The following is a 6,034-nucleotide window of genomic DNA, read 5'->3' on the forward strand; positions in this document are numbered from 1 at the left end:
GTGCACAAGATGGTCCTCTGAGAGCTTCACCCTAGATGAGATTGTTTTATTTCCATGGCAAACTGAACTTGCTTTATCAAGCTGCGAATCTTCCCCTGGCTCAGTACTGGTTATCATTTGGCACCTGATCTAACCTGCTCCTCATCCTGGAGGACCTGCGCACCCGGAGAGGGGTCAGCTGGGGGGCAGAGAGTGCAGGCAGCCCCAGCCCCACTGTTTTTAGCTTTCCTGGGTGCTCTTGTCTCAGAGCACTCTTCACCTCTTTCGGTTTTACGTGCGGTACCATCCTCCCCGACTTTCCACTTTGCGGTTTCATGTCAGGCCTTTTTCTGCTCGAGTTGGCTGAAAGTAGTTAAAAACAGCCCATGTTTGGTGGCAGCTATCAAGAGAGATAAGGCTCCCTGGGGCTTTATCAGCTGCTGAGTTCTGCGTTTTTGGTGGGTTTCGCTTCTGTTGTTCCTATGCTGGGCATAATCTCTGCCGCTACCATGATAGTGATGGGGACGGGCAGCCTGGCAGGGGGCTTCGTTTCCAACCTCTTCCTGTGGACAGAGCAGCATCACGAGAGCGTGGCTTCAGCAGGGTCAGGGGTTTATGTGTGAGGCTTGGGGAAACCCCACCTTGCCCTGGCTTTGGGGGACATTTCACCTGGCCAGGACCTGGTGCAGCGTCAGCAGAGCCCGTTGGCACAGGGATCAGGATGGGGCGGTGCTGCTCATGTGGGAGCAAAGGTCCCCCTCTCGAAGCACAAAGACATTGTGCAAAGAGGAAAAGTTTGGGGAAAAGGCAGTGGGACACATCGATCAGCACTCAGAAGCTGCAAGCTTGACCCAGCAAATTTGGTCACTGCCTCCTCCCCAGCTTCAGGTGGCACCATGAGGACCTGGCAGGACATTTTTGCAGAGAAGATTGCAGATGTGCACTTAAAAGAGCCATGGATGCTTCAAGAGGATGATACCCTGCAGGTGCATGTCCTCGAGCCTGGCTGGAAGGAGTTTGTGCAGCGCCATGCTCTTGGGAGGTAGGGGGCTGCCAGCTCGGTCTCTGATGGAGCAGGACCAGGGATGATGGGCAGCCATGTGGACCTTCCCTTTCTCAAAGTTTTCTTGTAGGAAACAGCTTTTGGCACAAAAGGGGTGGTTTGGAGGTGGGTGAGGCTGGGAGGGGTTTTCCCATTTTGTTCCAAGCCTGGTGTGTTATTGCTAAATGAAAAAAATCACGACAATTGGAGGGGTGCGGAGTGTGGCAGCTCCACAGGGCCAAAGGGCAGCTGGTATTTGGCCAGTTTTTCTCCATCTTGGGGTCAAGATACAAAGAGCTCCTCCAGGAAGCAGGGGTAGTTATACCAGACTAGAGCCAAATCTGGTTTTGCAGCCTGAAGGTGAGGAGAGGGAGAGGTGCTGCCTGCTGGCACTTGGGGCGATGCCTGAGCAGTCCCTGCTTCTGCACCAGGCTGTGGGGACACATAGCAGAGAGAGGCTGTGGCTCTGCACAGCTGATGAGAGGCCCCATCACAACCATTTCCACCCCACGGAGGACACCAGGGCATTGACCAGCCACCTTGCCTGGGTGGTAGCAAATGGAGACCTTGGCTGCCAGCCCCCGCCTCCTCCCCCTGGTTTTGCAAGGCAAAAAGCTGCAAGTTACACACCTTTTGACTCCTTAAGACACCTCCTCACCTGCTCTGCAGCCTCCACCCACAGTTTCCTTCTATTTTTCTTCTTGGTTTTTTACTTCCCCAGCCCTGGGCTTGATGTCAGGTTTCTGCTGAGCTGTGATGAGCCAGCACGGGTGAGGGGCTGGAGCCCCAAATAGACCTGGGGCTTGATGCTTCCCACCCCAAGGACCCCTACTCCTGGCAGTAGGGCCAGGATGGGCTAGGAAAGGGGACCAGGATGGTCCCAGCAGGCAGCCTGGCTCCTAAAATTTTTGATGCTGGGGCTGGCCCTGAGCTCACATCTGTGTTGAACTGCCCAGGCTGGCATCATGTTGTTCTGGGGAGGACAGTTCAGTGTGAAACTTGCATGGGTGAAGTTAAACCATCAGCCCTGGCTACCCTGGTCCCTACTGACAGCAGGGGAAGGTGACAGCCCAGCACAGGGAGCCCGAGATAAGCTGGTCTCCTCCGTGCCCTGGCAGGTTTCGGTGCTCCCAGTGCTTGCAGGAGTGGTCTTCAGCCAAAGTGCACATCCTGTTCCACATGTGCCGGCGCCAGGGCCAGGGCACGGTACGGATGCGAGCCTTTCGCCAGGCGTGCAGGAGGTGTCCTGACCCCCAGCTGGAGGAGGCCGAATTCAGCGACGAGACTGTGGAGAGGCTCTTGCACAACCTGGTGCTGAAGATCCTCCAGTACTTCTACCACGTGTCAGTCCAGCCCTCCGACCTCCTGGAAGTGGTGGTGGATGCGCTGGTGGCAGGGCCACACGACAGCAATCGCTGCGAGGGCTGTCAGCTCGGCATTTGCAGCAAGTTGAGGCCAGCTCAAGAGTTGGATGACTGGAAGCCCTTGATGACCAGGGCCCATCACACCCCAAAACGCCAGGGCAGGAGGCCCCATGCGATGACCCCAACCCATCACCCCTTGCCTTCCAATTGCAAGTTCCCCTGGATATGCTGGTGCGGCTTCGGCATCACTTTCCTCTGTGGTTTGGGAGTGCTCCTCTTCGTCCTGCTTTATTTCATCAGGAAGTAGTGGGAGCCTGGGGTTCCCAGAGAGGAACAGAGGGGATGGCTGGGGAGGCTGACGGACTGCCTGGAAAATTGGGTGCCCAAGGTCAGCCCTCTCTCATGGTGTGGTGAGGCTTCTTTGGCTTGTGGCGGAGACAGGCACACACTAAGGTGCCTCAGCCAGGCAACTTGTCCCACAGCCTCGGGGAGCCTGGTGGGTCTGATGGTTTCCTATGAGACATATTCAGTGTGAGGAAGACCCTCAGCTGCCCTGTGTGATGGCTGGAGTGTACTTGCAAGAATAAACCAAGCCCTTTCTCCTCATCCCAAGGATGCATTTGTGCTTTTTAATTTTTCCGAAGCCTTTTCTAGGTACTTGTGAGCAGCTCAGTGGGAAGTTGTGGGCTGCCTTACTCCACCAGCTGGACTTAGCTTTCAGGGAGGCACATCCGGATGCTCTCCTGCCTTTGTCCTTGGTGGAACTGGGCAACTGGGCAGCTGGCACTGCCTCCTTTGAGCTGTGTACAGCAGCATCTGCCCTGGCCCCATGTATCTGTGGATGTCCCTTGTGTCACTAGGGGTGCAGAGATTGCTTTGTCCTCCAAAAATATCTGGGTGCTGAGCTTTCACAAGGGAGCTCTTTATCAGAGAGCAGAGCGATAGGACAAGGGGTAATGGTTTTAAATGGAAAGAGAGTAGATTAAGATTAGATATTAGGAAAAAATTCTTTACTGTGAGGGTGGTGAGACAGTGGTTGCCTGGAGAAGCTGTGGATGCCTCTTCCCTGGAATTGTTCAAGGCCAGGCTGGATGAGGCTTTGGGCAACCTGGTCTAGTGGAAGGTGTCTGTGCCCCTGGCAGGGGGGTTGGAATTAGGTGATCTTTAAGGTTCCTTCCGACCCAAACCATTCTATGATTCTATGACTATGTCTCTGAAAAACACCCTGGCAAACACAAACCCCTCCCAGCGGGCTGGGCACTCTGCCATAGGGGCAAAGGGAGCTCAAGGTTGGCAAGCGCAATGAGGCTGTGGCAGCAAGTCCCAAGTCTCTGCCCTGTTCGCTCAATCGTGGGGAAATTGCACTTATTGCGCTACAGAGTCTGGGAAAAGGGGAAGATGGCTGATTTCTGCCTGCTGCCACTTCGCCCTGTGGAGCTCAGGGGACCCAGTGGTCATCATAAAGTTAGAAAGAAAACTGTTGTTCCCCTGCAGCCCGTCACCCCTCAGCCTCTTACCTTGCCTCCAGGGGAGCTGTTAGGCTCCTGCAGGACCTACTTACCCATGAGGACAGCATGTGCTGTGGGCCTGACTTTGGCGCAGAAAACCGAGGTGAAATTGGTCTGCAAATGCTTGAAAAAGCTTTTGAAACAGCTTGCACATTGTAAGCCTCAAATATAACCGTGGCTACCAAGGTCCATCTTCCCCGGGGTCCTGGGGTGGACAAGTGGTGGGGAAAATCACAAGTGAGGCAGGAGAGATTGGAAGTCTTCTGGTATGATCTCCTTGTGACCTGAAGTTTAGAGCCTCTCCTGCATTTCTTTTTCATGTAAAGAGCCTGATTGCTCTCCTGACCCCACTGTACATCCCAGCCTGTGGCTGTCTAGCAAATGAGGGCCAGACCTGCAGAGCCACCGAGGCAGCTGCATCCGACCCCTCCTGACTCTGCAAATGGTTTGTTGCTGAAGATTGCCATGGCAGAAAAGATTTCATGACTGAATTAATGGAAGAAAGATGGGCTGAAAGAATAACCAACCCCAGCGTCACCGGCGCAGCTTGTACAGTATCAGGCCCTGGCTACGCAGCTTCTCAAGTGCTCTTGTGCTCTCTCTTGTGCTCTCTCTTGTGCTTCTCCTCTCTGCTGTGTCCTGCTTGCACTCCTCACTCTGGGTTTGATATTTTTGCTGGGATAAGTTTGTCCTGTATTTTCATATATGCAACCTGCAGGCTATTGGTTAAAAAAATCAAAATAACAAGAAAACCCTGTGTGGTCCAGGGGTCATGTGGATTTTGTTTCTTAAGTGCTCTGTCCTGCTTATCCCACCAACTTTCCCCCTTCCCCAGTGCCTTCCCTGTTCCGCAGTGTCTGCAGACGTGGCTGTGGAGCCAGCAGATGGAGCTGCGAGATCTCTGGCACTGCACTGGGAAGCACTGGGACCAGTGACCTGCCAGCACTGGGACGGGACAGTGTTCCCCAGATGGGGGATGGCCGTCCTCGTGCCCAGCTCTTCCGCTGTAGCATGATCCCCTCAATCCATGTCCTATATGGGTATGGTCCTGGTCTGTGGATGAACTGGTCTCTGGGTGTGATATTCCAGTCTCAGAGCACTGGAGAGTCATACATGATGCAAAGTGTTGGGCCTTATACCCCTCCTGGTCCCCAACTCTGCCTGAGGGACAGTGGTGCCACAGCAGCAGGGCTGGGGACCATGTGGTGCCACCAGCAGGGACTTCCCTGGTAGCATGACCCAGCATGACCTGTCCCCCTTGGAATGAACATCAGTGATGCCCTGGCATCACTGCCCTGGAACCATGGCTGAAGGAGTGCTTGGGAAAAGGGTCTCGTGACTGAATGGACCTGTCTTTCTGGATGAGATATCTCCTTGCTTGGGGTGGGGGAGGCTGAGTGGCTCTGCTGGGGAGGAGAAGGCTGATCCTGCAGCCTGGACCAACTCCCTTCCCTCCTGCGCAGTCCTTGCCGCGCTGGGAGCAGCCCACCCTCTCCCCAACGGCGTTATGTCATGAAGCAGAGACATGGCCAAGTTTCTTGCTGCCATTGCCCGTAGCCCTCTTCTTTCCATGCTGAGGTTTTCCCAGCCCCAATCATCATGTCTGGCTGTCTGCAGCCTCCTCAACCACCCAGCTGCTGAGGGGGAACTCCCTTGCCTCCTACTGGGAAGACAGCTCTTGTGGAGACCACATCCCTGCAGGGATCCTTATTTTCTTGCTTCTTTTATGAGGGCAGAGCCACCCCTCACCCCTTCTGCAATGCCCTCTGCACACACACTGCGCTCCCCCACCTTGCATGCGTTTTTCCTGGTCCTCTCCTTGCCGCTGCCTGCCTGTCTCCTCCTGCTGTGCGTGCACATCCCCTCCATCATGCAGCCCCTTCAAACCCTCCCCATTACTCAGAGACCCTGATGCACACTCAGCCACAGCCTCATTTTTGGGATCCTTCCAGGATACCCATTTCCAATGTGCAGCTATGCCCATCTCCCACTTGTTTCTTAGGAAACTGCCCTCAAAGTGCTGCTTTTTGTGGCTTTTGGCACTTTTTGGAGCTCAGAGCAAGCCCCCACGGCTCAGTGGGGATGGTGAGTAGTAACCAGCCCCACAGATGGCATAGGGACAGCAAGCCCATCCCAGGGAA

Source organism: Calidris pugnax, unplaced genomic scaffold (assembly GCF_001431845.1).
Source record: "Calidris pugnax isolate Ruff unplaced genomic scaffold, ASM143184v1 scaffold111, whole genome shotgun sequence".
Classification (NCBI taxonomy): domain Eukaryota; kingdom Metazoa; phylum Chordata; class Aves; order Charadriiformes; family Scolopacidae; genus Calidris; species Calidris pugnax.